This window comes from Cydia amplana, chromosome 14 (genome assembly GCF_948474715.1).
Source record: "Cydia amplana chromosome 14, ilCydAmpl1.1, whole genome shotgun sequence".
In the NCBI taxonomy this organism is placed as follows: Eukaryota; Metazoa; Arthropoda; class Insecta; order Lepidoptera; family Tortricidae; genus Cydia; species Cydia amplana.
In genome coordinates this window covers 4402683-4423249 of record NC_086082.1, presented here as the reverse complement: position 1 = coordinate 4423249, position 20567 = coordinate 4402683, and positions in this window count along the sequence as shown.

The window sequence follows — 20567 nt, the reverse complement described above, 5'->3', positions numbered from 1 at the left end:
CAATTAAGGAAGAGGAGGTAGAGGTTTGCAAAGTTAGCCGACAATATGAACAGTTCGATAGCGAACATCGACAACCCAATAACCCCCTAATGCCGACACGCGAGCAATGGTAAGTTGATTGTGGCCATCGACATTATACCGATACAAAAGGTACCGGTACAGTACCAGGGTTAATGTGTGTAATAATTTCATTTCCTTTAACGTTAGGGTTTGTTACACTATCATCTTTAGTCATAAAGCGTATAATAGGTACATATCTTATATAATAAATCCTATCCAATTTATACGGCTTATATTACGCTCATTAATTATTCTATTTCTCTTACGTTTTATCTATATTAAATATGCGATGAACTAGAATAACTATAGAAATCAGACTAGAGTCAATATAGAGATCTGATGTGTATTGCGCTGCAAGCGATCAACTTTACTGTACCTACTGCGCACATGTTGACAGCGTCAAAATAATGTAATGACGCCATAGAAGGTTGGATCCTATACAAGTGGTATACGCGTGCCTCCGTGAGGGACAAAACATATGCAATGCGACACTATGATTGGTCGAATTTATTTGTTGCCCACCATAATCCATACTAATTTACGGTGGGGAATAAAAAAAAGCGGCCAAGTGCGAGTCGAACTCGCCCATGAAGGGTTCCGTATTTACGGGATTTATGACGGTTAAAAAAAAACTACTTACTTCTCGTTCAAACCAATTTTCGGTGGAAGTTTGCATGGTAATGTACATCATATATTTTTTTTAGTTTTATCATTCTCTTATTTTAGAAGTTACAGGGGGGGGGGGACACATTTTACCACTTTGGAAGTGTCTCTCGCGCAGAAAATCTTAATGCGGTTCACAGAATACATCTACTTACCAAGTTTCAATAGTATCCCAGGTAGCATTTATACGTCATTATGACGTCCGTTTACGGTACTGCTCGACGTAAGAGACGTCATTTCTTGACGTCGGGGGGTCCCAGCAGATGACGTCAATTTGTCACAGCCTCAAGACGTCAGTTTACAGACGTAATACTGACGTCATATACTGACTTCATAGGGACGTTACTGGGCCGTACATATTAGGGCAGCCACTGACGTTGGAGTGACGTCATATACTGGATTCATAGGGACGTTACTGGGCCGTACGTATTAGGGCAGCCAAGAAATTGGAGTAACGCGCTCTGCTGTCGAATCCTAGGACCGAATAGCCAACTATCCGGTTCGAAGGACCATGTACGAGGTTCAAAAATAACACTGTATAAAACTACCACTTCATTTACTATTTACACTACTGTACACTGTACAACACTCACTAATGCTTTTGAATTGACGACCTATGGTTCCTCGAACCTTATATATAAGCCCGGAAAAATCTTAACACCGCGTTGTAGAACAGACGCGTTGGGAACAAAGCGCCATCTCTTGACTTATTTGGTAATAAATTTTCTATAACAACATTATTTTACATTTGCTAAATTGTGAATTTTAATGCAAAATATTACAAACATGTTATTCCAAATAATTTTACAAATATTTTAGAGTTAATTGCCAACAAAAATAACCATAATCTATAAATGAATTATGTGAAAGGTACGTCCTGATAGTGACTCCAAATAGACGTCACTGAAACGTCATGTTTGTGACCAAAAATGTACATCCTGACAGTGACCCCAAATAGACGTCAGTGAAACGTCAACTTTAGACTAAAATGGTACGTCCTGATAGTGACCCCAAATAGACGTCAGTGAAACGTCGTATTTGTGACCAAAAAGGTACGTCCTGATAGTGACCCCAAATACACGTAAGTGAAACGTCAACTTTGTGACTAAAATAGTACGTCCTGATAGTGACCCCAAATAGACGTCAGTGATACGTCGTATTTGTGAACAAAAAGGTACGTCCTGATAGTGACCCCAAATAGACGTCACTGAAACGTCTTGTTTGTGACCAAAAAGGTACGTCCTGATAGTGACCCCTAATAGACGTCAGTGAAACGTCAACTTTGTGACTAAAATAGTACGTCCTGATAGTGACCCTAAATAGACGTCATTAAAACGTCAATTTTGTGACAAAAAGGTACGTCCTGATAGTGACCCCAAATGGACGTCAGTAAAACGTCTATTCTCGACGAATAAATGACCGACCTTATTATGACCTATAAATGACGTCGCCTGTGCGTCGCTGACGTCAATTTGCTACCTGGGATAGGTCTTATAGTTTCGGAAAAAAGTGGCTGTGACATACAGACGGACGGACAGACAGACAGACAGACATGACGAATCTATAAGGGTTCCGTTTTTTGCCATTTGGCTACGGAACCCTAAAAACGACCAATCACAACTTCAGAAAATATTGTATTGGGTAATATTCAAAGCTACCTACGGGAGGGGTAATTAAACTAACCGGTTAAACCTGGAGTTACCATGGTTACCAGTACAATTTGACACTGGGTTAACGGTTTAACCGCTTAACCCAGGGTTAGTAGGATGGTGCAAGTGATCCAGTCAGTCGAGTGAACCGTGTTTTGAAGTCATAAATTTACTAAGAGATTCGTTTATCACTACATAGTATAAAACCTATAAAACAAAGTCGCTTCCCACTGTCTGTCTGTATGTATGTATGCTTAGATCTTTAAAACTACGCAACGGATTTTGATGCGTTTTTTTAATAGATAGAGTGATTCAAGAGGAAGGTTTATGTATAATTTGTTAACCCGTGCGAAGCCGGGGCGGGTCGCTAGTACATATGTATATGTATATTCCGTTGCTACTTGCACACTACCGGATCTACTGGTACCGGCACATATCGACACAATGACACGTCACACCTAAATCGGCGCTGCCCTATTGCAGCACAAAGGGTTATGAATTCGATTCCCGGATAGTTCACCGTATTTGGCACCTGTTAGGCTACATTTAGAATTGAAAATCCATAGTAATATTATATCAGTCTAATACCCGTACCCTAAGGCCTGGCTAGCCTAGTCGCTAGTGATTCTGCCGACGAAGCAGGAAGTCCCGGGTTCGAATCCTGATACGCGCACTTTTTTGTGTATTTATCACAGATATTTTTTTCTGAATTAGGATGTTTTCTAAATAGATAAGTATTCAATAACGTATATTTATTGTCAGTACCTATATCAACAACTAAATCGTTGAATCCTGAGTCACAGCTCAGGCTTTGTCCTAGTTCAGGAAACACAAGCCTTCTTGAGCTTACTGTGGGACTTAGTCAATCTGTGTAAGAATGTCCTATAATATTTATTTATTTTATTTATAATGCTGTTTTAGGTTTCAAGTCACCTAATATAATAATCGTCTTCTAGTACTCATAACACAAGCCTTATTGAGCTTACTGTGTGGGATTAGGTCGGTTTGTCCTAACATTTATTTATTTTATTTTCATAACGATTTTAATTATAACTGTATGAGCTTTTCAAGGCAGAAGCTAGTAATTAAAATAAATTACAGGTATTGGGGCTATGGGGAATAATGAGCCTTATTTGCTTAATAACAGTATGCCTGTTTTCCACTGATATGGTTTATAAAAAGCGAATAAGCGCATGCAACCAATACGTCTTCAATGTTATTGTGATACAATACATGTATATTTGATGGCTCCTCTACACGATGGGCCAGCGTCGGCCACTCCAAGGGACGCGTTTATGCGTTAGAGGGAGCAAGTGATATTGCTATCTCATTCTACCGCATGGCTGCGTCCTTTGGAGTGGCCGGCGCTGGCTCATTGTGTAGAGGAGCCCTGAGAATAATGCCTTCGGATTCACTGTATTTGGCACTACTTATGTTGATAGCCTCGTGAATGCAAGCATACCTTTCGACTCTACTCTCTATAAGACTATAGAGACCTACTAATAAACATGTGTGACATACATGCTACGTCCTCTTAAAGTGACCTTCGGCATCTGCAGTCTGCAGCTGCAATTCTGTTGCGACATTACTGGCCTTGACTCGGATGCTGAGGGCGGGCATCCTTCTCTGTCACTCTAATAGGGTATTTGAAATTTCTTCTTTGTCACTCTAATAGGGTACCTATTTGAAATTTTTGAATGGTATCAGTCGATCAGGTTTGTTTTGAGGATCAAATGTCTGTATGGGGCCTATTGTCTTAAAGAAATACAAAAGTCACAAATGATGGTCCCTGGCACTCGCACTTTACTGACGAAACGCTTCTAACACAATGGCAATACATCATGACGTCACCATATAACGTTAGAGGCCGTTTCAATGTATGGAAAACAAGGATATTGCGATATTGTCGGTGAAATATTGCGTTTGTATATTTGTTGCTGTACAATATTTTTTTAAATTAAATGTAAGGAATCGAATGGTACTTACCATTATTTTTATCCTATTTGGAAAAAAAACTTTAAGGTCTTGTATTTTTTTATTATTCCCATATATTTTTAAAGTTTCCAATGTATTGTGATAATTGCTCATTTTCTATCTATTTAACTAGATTTAGTTATAAAATTCAACTTGTGTCAACAATAGAGCAAGATGGCCGCAATTGACGCCGCAATTGACGAACTTCGGTGTTCGTGCCACGAACTTCGTGGTATGCCCTCAGTATCTGTCAATTTCCTTGACGAAATGAGCTCATGTTCATTCAATATCCCTGTCCATATATAACGCCTTTTTATACTTCTCATGGATCATTTAATAAGCATCACAAGCATGATCAGATCTAGACCAATAATCCGAACAAGTATCCATCATTCCAAGAACTCCAAATACCCACATGCTTATTCGGAAACCGCAATCAATAGTTTAATTGTTTCCCGATGGCTTGAGACAGGCGATCTTATCTCGTATCGTTAATAGGATCGACTCATTTGGCCATGACTTGCAGAATAAGGCTGTATGTGGGGTCCATGCTTTGTTATCACGGGTTTTTTGGAAAATGAACTTTGGAGTGAAGGGATTGAGTTTGAATTTGTGTGGCAGTTATGGGTAGTTTACGTACGTGTGATTTTTTGTAGGTCGATCGTTGAAGGGCTTCAAGAGATTGAAAGTCCTAATGTGAAATAATCTTTGCCCTAGATAGTTGTGTTGATTGAGTAAGAAGGTATACCAAGAACATAAGAGTAATATAATATTTGTTAGTTCCTCAACTGACACAATATTTGAATTGAGTTGAGTTGACCAGTGACCTTAGGTCATTTAAAATTTAAATTTAATCTAACTTTTTTTATCTTATAATTAAGTAGGTATGTTTTAAGTCTGATGCAATGAATTATGTAAAAAGGTAGGGTATAATAAAATATACCTATTTATACATATTATTATACCTACATATACCGAAACTCTAAGATATGTATGTATTTTAACTAGGTCCATGTAATGATACAAATGGGACTCAAAAAAGCTGACTACACAAAAGCCAGAATAACCACAATTACCAACACAAACATCGCTTCCAAAAAGAAAACGTCAATAAAACAATGCCTTTCCAACAAATTAGCAAGCCCCAATCACATATCATTTAACGGTCGTGATCCCCGCTAATTGCCTCCAACGGACAGACGGAGTCACGACGCCGCATCATACACATTAATCATAAACATATTGATAAACAATTGCCCTACCTTAAATGAGGGGTCAACTGGGCCCGCTGAACTAACGTACACTGCGCTACCTTTAAAAAAATACAAACAAAATCCTACCTTAACCACTAGCAATTAAAGCACAATTTTAATTAACGCAACTATTTCACTTATGTCCTTTTGCATCGTGACTTGAGGCTCGATTTTTCCGCGTTCTTCTCAATTCGAATTAGAGTTCTACCGCTATTGTTTTAAGGTACAAATTCATTAGGCGAGTATGAAAGTTATACTGATTCATATAGAGTTTCTGTTGTCGGCGGCGCTTTGTCGCCGACCGACAAAGGCACGTGGGAACGTGCGCGCGCGTCGGTGCACTATCCTACTACTTACATAAAAGGGATTAACTTAGTACATAATTGTATGGAGTTACGACCTACTTGAAATGGGGAAGATATTGTAATATTTGTAATGTATGGTTCGTGCGTCGATCGATTGATTTTGAAAATAGAGAAAGTATTTGAGCAATTGAATGTATGAAAAAGGACGATATTCGTAGGTGGGCTACTTCTTAAAAATGCGATGCTGTATCATACTACCAGTACCTTAGAGCATTTTATAACCGGAGTCGCCTGTAAAAGCTTACTCCTCAGCCGAAAACCTTTCAAAATTGTGCAAACTTTTGTATGGACTGTTTTTTCCCATACACCGTATTCGTATAATCTCTTCGATAAACAAACAAATTGTACCAAAATTACCGTGATTCGCGATCCACTCGTGTGTTCACACGATCCCGAATGTACGACCAATTACTCGACAAACAAACCTCACAGCAAAGTTAACTCGCTTCAGGAGGGTTCCGTGCAGTTCTGTTATTTTTGGGGTTCCGTACCCAAAGGGTAAAAACGGGACCCTATTACTAAGACTCCGCTGTCCGTCCGTCCGTCCGTCCGTCCGTCCGTCCGTCCGTCCGTCCGTCTGTCACCAGGCTGTATCTCACAAACCGTGATAGCTAGACAGTTGAAATTTTCACAGATGATGTATTTCTATTGCCGCTATAACAACAAATACTAAAAACAGAATAAAATAAAGATTTAAGTGGGGCTCCCATACAACAAACGTGATTTTTGACCGGAGTTAAGCAACGTCGGGCGAGGTCAGTATCAGTACTTGGATGGGTGACCGTTTTTTTGCTTGTTTTGCTCTATTTTTTGTTGATGGTGCGGAACCCTCCGTGCGCGAGTCCGACTCGCACTTGGCCGGTTTTTTTTACTTGACATACCATTTGGCGCAAACATGTCCAGTTTTTTTACATTAATTGACATTAGAAACACAGCTTATTTTTTATACATAAACTAGCGACCCGCCCCGGCTTCGCATGGGTTAACAAATATGTACATAAACCTTCCTTTGGAATCACTCTATCTATTTAAAAAAAAAACCGCATCAAAATCCGTTGCGTAGATGTAAAGATCTAAGCATACATAGGGACAGACAGCGGGAAGTGACTTTATTTTATTTTATACTATGTAGTGATACATTCAGGACTCCTAATGTGATATATTCTGACTGTGGATATTGTAATCTTTCGTGACCTCGATTTATTAATTTTTCAACGGTACCTAACAAGATACCGAGGGACCCCTAAAAATCCGTTCATGTACAAACAATGTATGCCGACGGTGCAGTATTCCTGCAAGTTGCCCCCAGACTCGGCAAGAGCAATATAAAATATTGTGTTGTGAGTGTATGTATTTAAAACTTTCGTGACCTCGATTCATTAATTTTTCATTGTTAACAAAATACCGAGGGACCCCTAACAAGACCCCTAAAAAGCCTTTCATGTACAAGCAATGCAGTGTGCCGACGATGCAACTTAGTAGGTACGCCTGCAATTTGTCCTCAGACTCAGCAAGAGCAATAGAAAATATTGTGTTGTGAGTGTATGTATTTAAAACTCTAGTGTCACCATTTTTTGAAAGTTTTCAACGTTACAAAATACCGAAGGACCCCTAAAAATCCGTTCATGTACAAAAAATGTATGCCGACGGTGCAACTGAGTACGCCTGCAATTTGCCCCCAGACTCAGCAAGAGCAATATAAAATATTGAAAACTATCGTGCTACATTTTTTTTTAATTTTCCATATTAATAAAATACCGAGGGACCCCTAAAAATCCGTTCATGAACAAACATAGTATGCCGACGGTGCAGTATTCCTGCAATTTGCCCCCAGACTCAGCAATACAAAATATTGTGTTGTGAGTGTATTTAAAACTCTATTTAAAAATTTTCAACGTTACAAAATACCGAGGGACCCCTAGAAATCCGTTCATGTACAAACAATGTATGCCGACGGTGCAACTGAGTACGCCTGCAATTTGCCCCCGGCCTCAGCATTTTTGCTAACGCTCTGCAAATAATGTTTTCACCGTTGTTTTGTGCATTGATTTTATTTAAATTCGCTTCGTTGTGTTACTGTGAATTGTGTATGTAATCGGATATGCACGTTAAGCATGGTGTTGAAGGTTTAAATTCAAATGTGCCAGGTTGAATATACAATTAATCATATCAATCACATGAGAATTAACAACATGCATATGCATATATGTGGAAGGAAATTCTCATAAGACATCTGCACAAGTACCTAAATGCGTATTCTATCTCTTCTTTGTATTTTATGTAATTAACTGGTTTGGTTTGACGTAAATAAATGTATTTTCTTTATTTCTTTCTTTCTTTCTTTTTTCTTTATTTCTAAATGGCACGTGCATTATATTGTTAATTTTCCCGTCAGCATTTAGTTTATATAAAAGTTTTGTAATTAAGTAGTCAATAAGTACCTATTCAGTTACAAATATTTCCGTTCGTTATTCTATAAGTGTAACACATATCAAGTTATAAAAATCAAGTTTATCTCAAGAAATCGTCGTTCGTGTTTCAAATTACTATCAAGAATTCAAGATATCTATCAAGTAAGATTACAGTTAGCAAGTACTCTAACAACACCTGTTTACAAAGATATACAATATAAGTAAAGTTACTACTTTACAACAAAATTTAGACAGAACACAGAACATCCGAAACCCATCGAACTTTAACTCAAAACCCTTGGTCATTATCCCAAACCCATCCATACGTCCGAAATCCATTTCTCAAGTCCAATTACAGATCTTAAGACGCCCATATGTCCCTTGGTCACATGTGTTGCTAATACCCGACATTTGTCAGACTAATTGCGAAAGGAGTGCTTGGACCCTTGCTTTGTCTTAATGTCAGTTCAGACTAGAGTTGGTTATGTACGGTGTTTTAGGATTGTTTGAGTTGTATTGAGAATTGATTGTGATGGAGTACATACAGTACTTAAAGGTTGACTAGAAGTTGTGTCCACATCTTTGTTTAACTTGTGTGCGCATTGGCAGTTTCTGCAGCAGTTGTGTTTTGAAAAAATAACACTGGTTTTTTTGTGGTTTCCAAATCAGTTATTTACTAGACCCCATTCCACTTGATAAATTGACATGCCAATAGAATTTAATCTGAGGTTTAACCTTTTAAAGGACCAGGTTTAAAAAATATACGATTCAAGCCTCATCCCATCTTAAATGTGAAATATTAAATAGACTTCTATTCTATTCTTTTTGCTAAAATAACACATTATAAAATATTTGAAAGCAGTCATGCACGGAGTTCACTTTCTAAAAATTAAGCAAAGGCACTTTTAAATAGGTGACGATTAGTATAATTAATTAAGTAAGTACATAGGCGGGAAGCGAGATGATGCAATTTATTATATTATGCTAATAATCTAAATAAACAACGAACCAACATGAAACCCGTTACTCAACAAATTTCGCAAAATAACAATACAACTTTCACACACATCTATATCATCATTAATCTGGCTAACTCCACGGAAACCATATCGAATTGAATCAGCTCCATCACCAGTTTACGAAGAGCTCTCGACATCCTTGCTTCGTGTTTGATTTAGCTTTGTAAAGTTTGTTGGGTAGATGTTGGGGGGTCAGGTTAGAGTGGTGGGGTGATACGCTATCGCCTGGAAAGTAATAAGTATGGAAGTGTTCACCCACGCGACGCCTACGTTGGAGTATCTATGTGATGTGGCAAGGACTTGGTGGTCATGAGAGGAGCGGATTTTAGTTTTATAAATGAAAACATTAGGTACCTACTTTCCTAACAAGAAAATGATGGGGCTCTGCACCCCTAGTGTAAAGGATGTAGCAGGATAGCAGCCTTTGCAAAATTGCCCCCAAAGCTTTTGGTTAGAAACTATAACCAAACGATGCCTTTTAAAGAGGATAATACCCTGAAAAACAATTCAACCCCCTCCGACCTCCGATATGTGACAGATGAATCCCCAATTTTGCTCAAATATTGGAACTAACGGCCATTGTTGAAAACATTTAAAGCTCTCTATCTCATTCGTTTGAAAAAAAAAACTAAATAAAATTTGTAACACTCTGTATAATGACTTCCAGTCTTGGTACAAACACCTTTTTTTTAAATGTGTTTTATATTAAAAGCCTCTTTCTCTCATCTTAGTGTTTATCAGTTCTAACGAACCAGTTAAAGTTAACCTGGATCACAGCGGATAATAGGATGAAAAAAATATAATCTGACATAATAACTGCAATAGCATAATCCTTGCATTATTTCGTATCGCTAGTTTAACAGCGACTAATAAACAAATCGCCTAATTAAGTATCAGCGTAACCCCAGCCTTAGGGCCCAGGACCATATTTACGGGACAAAGGGCGTAGAAATGATGTCCATGCTCACGCGCCATGTTTCAACATGTGCCCGTTACACTTCCGCGTTCAAGCTGACCTACTGACTAAACTGCGACAGGATATATGATTTCGTCACATATTATGTGGGAACCTAATATGTATAACTTTAAAATGGGGTCCCGTTGTTTCCCATAAAGTTTGAAGTCATAATGTATTAGTTTGTCATGTTATCGTTAGTCATAAAACTGAATCCGTTAACATTTCAGGATTTTCGTTAGGTTATCCTATAGATAGGTTAGGTTAGGTTTGTTTTATGGCAATCCTGAGAAGTTACGCGTTTCTGAGAAAAACCAAATTATGACTAACGAAAATGCGGACAAACAATACATTATGACTTAAAACTTTATGGGAAACAATAAAGACTCACCATGTCAGTCATCTCACACTTTCTCTACAACTTCTTATTTTTTTTATGCCTTTAATTATAATTATTATCACTATTATTTTTTTTTTCAAAAAGTATGGTACATTTAACACTTATATTAGGTTCGCCAAACTTACGTTTAACGCTAATTATAATTATCAAGTGCTACACATAGTTCCACATTTACGAATTCTCTCATATTCCACCAAATTGCCCACATATCAGTGCACAATCTGGCAACAATGCGCACATAACTTAGCATAACTAAGCAAGCCATTAAGTTTTCAATAAGGCCACATATCCCGGCGGGTCGGGTCGGGACGGACGCTAGGTATTAACTTATCACTGGGGTTCGCATCTGCATATCTTAAGCATTCATGTTGGGCAGGATTTGGAAATGTTATTTATACCATTAACTTCTTTAAAACTATCATAGAAGGCAAGATAAAAGGAAAGAGAGGCAGGGGCAGACCAAGACGTAGCTAATGTAGACCAAATAAAAGAAAAAGCTGGTGTCGTGTCGTATCAAGAGATCAAGGATATGGCATACGAGAGGGAGGAATGGAACATACTCCACCGACAAGAGGATACCTCTTAAATTGAAGAAGAGATACCGATTAAACCGAGATACTGAGAGAGAGATTAAAGATTCTTGTATATTTTTTTACACATACATAAATATATTTCGGGAATCTCGGAAACGGCTCTAACGATTTAGATTTTTGCAATATGGGGGTTTCCGGGGGGCGAAAAATCGATCTAGCTATATAGGTTTTATCTGTGGGAAAACGCGCATTTTTGAGTTTGTTTCCGAGCAAATCTCGGTCTCCCAGATATTTATATTTGAGGTGCATAGTTAGTAGTAGTTAAGTAGGTAACAGGACCGTATACACGTCAAAAGTATATATCATTCTAAGTGCCTTCTTGAGGATGACTCACGTTAGACCGGGCCGGGTCCGGAAGTGACATCGTAGTAAGTGATTGTCAGATTTAAACTGTCGTAAGTTGTACTAAAAATAAACTAATTAGTAATTTTACTGTTAAAGTTATTCATTATATTTGGGGTTGGCCGGTCGAAGTATTTAGCAGATGGTGCCATCATAGCTTGCCCTGTCAACCCCTAGAATTGTGTCAATTTTTTGTTTTTTTAATGCCCTGGATGCCAGCCATTTAAGCCAAATCTCATAGAAAAAGGGGCAAGCTATTATGGCGCCATCTATGCAAACCTTTGACAGTTGCCAACCCTATTGACAAGTACACAAACATAATACTGCCGAATCCGACACAAAACCAGACGATTCAACGGAGCCACGGCGTTTTGTCGCCTAAATAGTGTTTAGATGTTAGTCTTTAAGGTATTTGTAGTATGGTTGCCTGATTTAAATCTATATATATAAATGCAAGTGTCCTGACTGACTGACTGACTGACTGACTGACTGACTGACTGATTCATCAACGCAGAGCCGAAACTACAAAAGCTACAAAGTTGAAATTTGCACACTAGGTTGCATTTGTAAAGTGTACAAGAGATAAGAAGCGATTTTGAAAAATTCAACCCCTAAGGGGGTTAAAAAGGGGATGAAAGGTTGTATGGGGTTCAAGTTTTAGTTTAAGCTAGGAATTTGAAACTTTGTGAAAATGTATTATATTAAAAAACAAGAAAACTAATTTCAGCGTTATCGAAAATTCATCCCCCAAGGTGGTGAAAAAGGGGTTGAAAGTTTGTATGGAGATCAAATATTTTTGTGAGTGTGGGACTTGAAACGTTGTATATGGGTATATTATTATAAGACAGGAAAAGTAATTTCAGCGTTTTTGAAAATTCATCCCCTAACAGGGTTAAAAAGGGGTGGAAAGTTTGAATCTATTACAAATGCGTTGAAACTTCTTAGAAAGGCATAATAGCCGATTATAAAACAAAGTAATTGCGACGTTTTAGGAAATTCAACCCCTAAGGGGGTAAAAAAGGGGATGAAACTTTGTCTTGGGGTGCAAATTTTATTTTAAGCTAGGACCTTGAAACTTTGCAAAAAGGTATTAAATTAAAAAACAAGAAAACTAATTTCAGCGTTTTTAAAAATTCATCCCCTGAGGTGGTGAAAAAGGGGTTGAAAGTTTGTACGGAGATCAAATATTATTGAGGGTGCGGGACTTGAGTCTTTGTATAAAGCCATATTATTAGAACTCAAGAAAAGTAATTTCAGCGTTTTTAAAAATTCATCCCTTAAAAGGGTTAAAAAGGGGATGAAAGGTTGTATGGGGTTCAAGATTTATTTTAAGCTAGGAATTTGAAACTTTGTGAAAATATATTATATAAAAAAATAAGAAAACTAATTTCAGCGTTTTCGAAAATTCGTCCCCCAAGGTGGTGAAAAAGGGGTTGAATGTTTGTATGGAGATCAAATATTTTTGTGAGTGTGTAACGGTTTGCTATAAAACCTCGTTTGCACTCGGCGCTTTGTGCTGGCCGGTTGCAAAAAAAAACATTATATTTTAAAATTTCCTTCAGGAATCTGGTGAATCTGTCACATGAAAAATATGGTGTAGATTCATTGATTGCTCACATATTTTCGCTAATAATCTTCGATATTTAATGTAAAATAATACTAACCTTGATTTCATATAGATCGCAAACTGCCGTTAGTTTTTATTATGCTGTGTACATTTCCCCGGATCGGGTAAGTGTTGTGAATCTCTAATCTAAGTTTCTTATGGGAATAATGTTACGTTGTATTCTTTTATACTGTTAACTAATCTGTTCTTTCCTGACTGCTTCATCCGTGAACACTAAAGAAATGCTAAAAGGTTAACTTTCCTGATATTTCTTTCCTTGCGGGCCGGATGACGCAGTCACCGTTGTGTGCATATTCTAATAAGACCAATATTGCTAGGGATCAAGTCTGGGGTTGACTCTGAAAACCCACTAGCCTGCACTATCCCGGGTTGCGCTATGCGCATGCTCCCCAATCTAGAAGGTTTCCATTCCGAGCTGAGGATCCTGGACCACAGTGCGGAGCCTTCTTAGAATATTCCGGACCTGCGACTGCGATGCCTGCTTTGTTCAGCGGAGCCATCTACAACTGCCCGCTTGCGAAGTAGAGTCCCAGGAAAGTGCCTCCTATTAAAGACTTGTTTCATTATTTCATTCTTGCCGGCTCAGTTATAAGGACTCACAGCCCTAGCTAACTTATTGTAATTCTAGATACCTAATATTAATTAACTTTTCTAAATTAAACTTTCATTTCCTTCCTACCTCTTTCCAACTCTAAATGCGACGCTAAACGTCACAAGTGTGGGACTTGTAACTTTGCATATGGGTATATTATTATAAGACAGGAAAAGTAATTTCAGCGTTTTTGAAACTTCATCCCCTAACAGGGTTAAAAAGGGGTTGAAAGCTTGAATCCATTACAAATGCTTTGAAACTTCTTAGAAAGGCATAATAGCCGATTACAAAATAAAGTAATTGCGACGTTTTAGGAAATTCAACCCCTAAGGGGGTAAAAAAGGGGATGAAACTTTGTCTTGGGGTGCAAATTTTATTTTAAGCTAGGACCTTGAAACTTTGCAAAAAGGTATTAAATTAAAAAGCAACAAAACTAATTTCAGTGTTTTTAAAAATTCATCCCCCGAGGTGGTGAAAAAGGGGTTGAAAGTTTGTACGAAGATCAAATATTTTTTAGAGTGCGGGACTTGAATCTTTGTATAAAGCCATATTATTAGATCTCAAGAAAAGTAATTTCAGCGTTTTCAAAGATTCATCCCTTAAAATGGTTAAAAAGGGGTTAAAAGATTGTATAGGGTTTAAACTTTATTTTAACTACGAATTTGTAACTTCGTAAAAAGATATTTCATTAAAAGAGAAGAAAACTATTGTCAGCGTTTTTCAAAATTCAAAACTTAAGGTGGTGAAAAAGGGGTTGAAAATTTGTATGGAGGTCAACATTTTTTGTAAGTACGGGACTTGAATCTTTGTATAATGACATATTATTAGAATAAGAGAAAAGTAATTTCAGCGTTTTTAAAAATTCATCCCCTATGAGGGTCCAAAAGGGGTTGAAAGTTTGTATAGGGTTCAAATTTTATTTAAAGCTAGGAACCTGAAACTTCGTAAAAAGGTATTTTATTATAAAAAAAAAAACAAAAAAACCTATTCAGCGTTTTTAAAAATTCATCCCCCGAGGAGGTGAAAAAGGGGTTGAAAGTTTGTATGGAGATCAAATATTTTTTAGAGTACGGGACTTAAATCTTTGTATAAAGCCACATTATTAGAACACAAGAAAACTAATTTCAGCGTTTTTAAAAATTCATCCCATAACAGGGTTAAAAAGGGGTTGAAAGATTGTATAGGTTATAATTTTATTTAAAGCTAGGAACTTGAAGTTTCGTAAAAAATATTCGAGAAAAGAAAACTAATTTCAGAGTTTGATAATTCATCCCCCAAGGTGGTGAAGGGGGTCGAAAATTTGTATGGAACCCAAATATTTACTTGAGTGCGGGACTTAAATCGTTGTATAAAGGCATATTATTACAATACAAGAAAAGTAATTTCAGCGTTTTTAAAAATTCATCCCCTAAAATTTTAAACAGGGGTTGAGAGTTGGTAGAGGGTTCAAATTTTATTTAAAGCTAGGAACTTCAAACTTCGTAAATAGGTAGTTAGGTAGTAGGTTTTATTAAATAGTTGACTTGAAAATCTTCTGGGGGTTGAGAGAGAGATTATATCGAGAACAATTTTATTCAGTTAGGGTCTTGAAACTTCGTAGCCAGGTTGTGAAAGACAAATCTCATGCGTTGTATAATAATTAACAAATTTAATGATTAACCGTCCCTACTGCTATCTTTTGCTGCATAATGTTCTAAGCTACTGTAGAATTTATAACCACCAAGAAGTACGTAACAATAAGTACGTGTAAGTACGTAAGAAGCAATCTAAACTCTTATAAAACCCGTGAGCAGCAGTCGGGTAGAAGCACGCGCGGTGGAAGTCTCATTCTGGTACCGGCCCATACTACCGCTAAAGCTAAGAAATCCCTTGGTGTTTTAGGCGTCAGACTGTTCAACACGTTACCTGCTGAAATCAGAGATGTCCTTAGTGATGTCACATTTACTAGAAAGATTAAAAAAATGTTATTGGAGATGGCCTGCTACACGATCGACGAATTCTTCGACAGGGTGTCATTGATCCATACACACAATGTGAAAGTCTAAATCACTGTTTCGATGGGACCATGATGGGACATTACTTTCACTGTAAAATGTTATTTTTAATTTAGATATTTTAATATGGATTATTAGAAAGCCTTAATGTAACTATTTAAAATTATTTAACGAAACATGGAATTATTTTAGTTTTAAGTTTATAATTATGATCGACACGACATATGTATTTCTGTTCTGCTTTTATTTGTTGTTAAGTATGTTTTCATTTAGTGAAATGTAATTTTATTTTATGTACTTACCTACTCCTAACATGTAATTAACGTTATCAATAAAATATGAATATGAATATGATTATGAATATGAATATACAAATCTACGCGTACGAAGTCGCGGGCAACAGCTAGTTTCTAAATAAATAAATAATAGCCCAAATAAACTATTTTACATCTATGCTTCACCGGAATAATCCAAACGCATTCAAACAGTCCGCTAATATAAATTACCCGGGAGCCATCCCCAGTCCGGGCCTGCGCCACCCTCGGACGCGGCACATATCTCAGCCGGGGATGCAAGAAATGCCCACACCCCAATATGTAGATCCGTACCTCCTCACTGGTCATTATTCTACGCCGGTCCGCTAGTCTTGATACTTTCAAGAGGGTCAATAGGGTATTTTCCTACTAGTCAAATCAGCTTCTTTTTTAGAACTGTTAAAACGATTTGCTAATATGGAATTTATATGAAACATTTACATCGTGACGTCACACTCACCTACTTTTTATATTTCTATCCGATTTATTAAATAGAATTTGTGTTTAAAAATAACTGCTATCTATGTTTTTCTAGTAAATATCTGATGCTTTATTTCATGCACGGTGTGAAATAATTTATTTTATATACAGTCAAATACCCTATTATCAAAATTAAACACTCGTGAGACATATTTTAAACTGGCGCCGTAGACAACATGCCAATCGCTAACGCTACGAAAGGCAACTGTCACTGTCACGCTAATATGGAAGTGAAAGAGTGATAGAGAGATACAAAGCGATTCGATGGCGAGGCGCAAGCGATTGCAACGGTCATGTCGCTAATAGCGACTAAAAATGTAAGTGAGTGAAACCGTTGTTATCTGAACAGATTCAATTATGTTTTGCCGGTGACAATTAAAATTAAGTAATATGTAATTTTTACCTACTTAAAATCTAAATCGGTTAGAAAGGGATCAATAAAGCAGGCTAGTCTCCTTGACAGTTAAATCAGTTGTTCGTTTTTAAAATGTAAAAACGATATTTTATCATAAATTTATTACATAAATCATTTTTTTACTTTGTTTATTTATGTGTATCTACTTTTATAATTTTGGTTTCATAGCTGAAGTGAATAAATGCTTAAGTACGAGACCGAGGACCGAGATGCAAGTAATACTCGTAAGTAAGAGCCCAATGGTGTCACGTACACTTGCGAAGGTAGCTACTAAGATTCGAAAGTGCTTCATGCCAGGCATATAAAAAGAAAATAGAGTGATTCGACTTTGAACATAATTTGTTAAAATATAGATTAAAGTTATCAGTGCTCAAGAGAGTGAATCACCGTCTTGTAAAGTATCAAGATGGTCTGGCAGCGGCGACCAAAACTCGTACCTACCCAATCAGCACGTAGCAGAGAATGTTTTGTCTGCCGGCAGTGCCGTGTGACACTGCCTTGGAACGCAACTTATAACAGCGGGAACATTTTAACTATAAAATTCCCGTGAAACTGGAACATATTAACATTATTTTAAACGAGTCACTCACGTATTATTAAATCTAATAAACGCTCGACATGTTTCGATCCAATTTTCGAGGATCTTCTTCATGGAGCACCGCCTTTACTGGTGAAGTGCGTGACGTGTAAAATTCATTTAGCTATAAAAATTAGTTAATCAATTTAGTTATAAATACATTATTAACATTGAAGCGTTTCAGTTGTGAAGAAGCAGACAGATTTTTTGGAAACTTCAAACAAGGTAACAGATTGAAAACGAGAAGAAAGGAATAATGGTAATAACTGCATTGACAAAACGGTCAAATATTTACTTCACTGGCTCAATTGCCAAAAAAGGATCTTGGCCTCTGACCACACCTCGGACACTGGCGATCAAATGTATGAAACAAACGCGTTCCTACGCACACAGCCTAAGCTCGTGTAGGTGAACGCGTACCATGCTTGTGTGAGTGAGATAAGACATTGTATGGTAACTGTGAGGTAACCGAGAGCGGGTGGGCGGCACTTTCAACGGGAGGCAGGGAGCGTCCATACTGTATGCTACTCTTTATTATACTTTGCCTCTGACAGAAGAGAACGACACTGTGCCCTATTCTGCGCCACTTCACGCCAGTTGGGTACTCCGAGGGCGGACAGGTTTTTCAGAGGGGCTACCGCGAAAAACGAAATTTGTAAATTGCGGGATCTTTCTCTTTTATTCCAATGAAGGCGTAATTAGAGTGACAGAGAAAAATGCCTGCAATTTGCGATATTCGATTTTCGCGGTTACAGCCCAGGGCTTTGTCACTCCAGCGGCCTCTGGTACGCCCGGACGGATGGTTGGACGGGCACCTACTGTCCTTACATACGCTCTTCTTACAGCCCGATCCTCTCCCATCCTCTCCAAACGGCCAAATAATGAATAAAATTATACAGTAAATACTCTGTTTCTCTTACTGCTGCGATGGTGCCTTGCCGGCATATGGCTCGAATATCCTTCATTGCGGCCGACATGTTTCGATTGAGACAACCCTTCTAGGCCGGGAGCTCATCTAAATTAGCTGAATTTTCTTCAAGATATTAATTATTATTACACTTGCGATTTGTTTTGTATGTTCTATGATGTTGATGTCTGTGATTTGACGAAATTTGTAGCCGGTGAAGTGAAACTGGTGGCATTTCGTATGTTCAATAAACATAATTATCATTTGAGGTATTATTTTAAAAGCTATACCGCCTTTTTCCACATTATTTTAGCAAAAAAAAAAACTTAATAGCGAAGAATTTGCTACTTAAGTGTATCTAATATGCACTAACAACCTTTGCTGGTATAAAGGTTCAAAATACATGTAAATAAATAAAAAAGAATGAGCAGTGTAATATAGGGAGCTCTTCTTGGATGCAGTAATGTAGAGTAATTTTTGAGCTCTATGTAGATTATTATTTTGTTGGAATGTATTCTGAATGAGATTTTCACATTTATAAAGTAAAACAAAATCACCCCGAAAATCCACCCCCAGCTCCCAGTCCACCACGTCTCAAGACGTTCCAAGGGTTGTCCAAAGCAGACTCCAATATAATAATACTGCGATTGTCGTATGTGTGTCTGAGGGAATTATTAACGCTGCCTACACCCGTACACCCGTCGTTATTTAAATACGGTCCGCATATTAGTTTCTGCTTTTGATTATGGCTCCAATTGGCTTTGGTGAGTTAGGATTTAGTTTGTAGCTTAAATAGGTATAAGGTTTTGTAATTTGGCTTCGCCTTCTTTAAAGGTTTCAGGATTTAGTTTGTAGTTTAAATGCACGGTTTTGTAATGGTCTTGATAAATTTAGATTACGTTACAACAACACGTTGTTTTCTCTGGAAAAAATAGTAACTAATACTTTTAACATTACACGTCTAAAGAGACTTCACGAGGTAAAAAACGAGGGCTAACGGCCAGATTCGAACTTTAAGATACGTCAATTAACAGATATGGATTAGATATGTCAGTGTTAGCTATGACGCGGTGAGCAAAGTTATGTTAAAGGGCAAAGTTTTATACTTTTACGTCACCCTAGGCCCATAAGTGGGTTTTTCTCCCCGCTACGCGAGGAGAAAATCTCACTTCCTGGCCAAGGCAAGACGTAAAACTTTAGACAAACAACGGCCGGTAATTCGTAAAGCCCCAGATCGCATATTTACAGCCCTCACCTTCGGTTCGGGCTACAAACACCTGCGATCTGGAGCATTCACGAATTCACCTCCCTAGGTATGTAATGTACTATTACGGTATAGGCGACAAACAGACGAATTGCCGGATGGTTAGCAATTACATATCATAGCATAGCTCTTTCATGAAGATTTTTAGGTCGCACTCGCACCGGTCCAGAAATACAAAGAGCGACAGATGATGCCACAGTTAAGCTGTGCAAGGCAGTACATGCCAGCAGTTTGGAAACGCCTACTAATAAGACACAGTTGGCAGAACCGTCAGTCAAATAAAGAAGGATAGATGATTAGATGATATTAGCCGAACTGCAAGTTTACAGTGGATTACACTACCATAAGACTGCTGAGAGTGGCGAAATAACGAAGAGGCCTGTTATCTACAGTGGGTATGTAAAAATACTGAACAAGATAGATAGTAGATGAGTTCATTTGTTAGTTTTACTGGGCATTTTCCGCAAGTCGACAACCAATGTGCCTATTTTGCGTGAAAAACGAGGTAGCTCTACTCTAGCCACCCCAACTCCTCCATGAAACTAGTAGATGAGTTTTACATACATTTCTGTGTTCTCTAAAATAATCATAATCAATAACACCCCAAGCTCCCATGAGCCGTGGCAAAAAGCCGGGATAACGCGACCCAGGTAGCAAATTGACGTCAGCGACGCACAGGCGACGTCATTTATAGGTCATAATAAGGTCGGTCA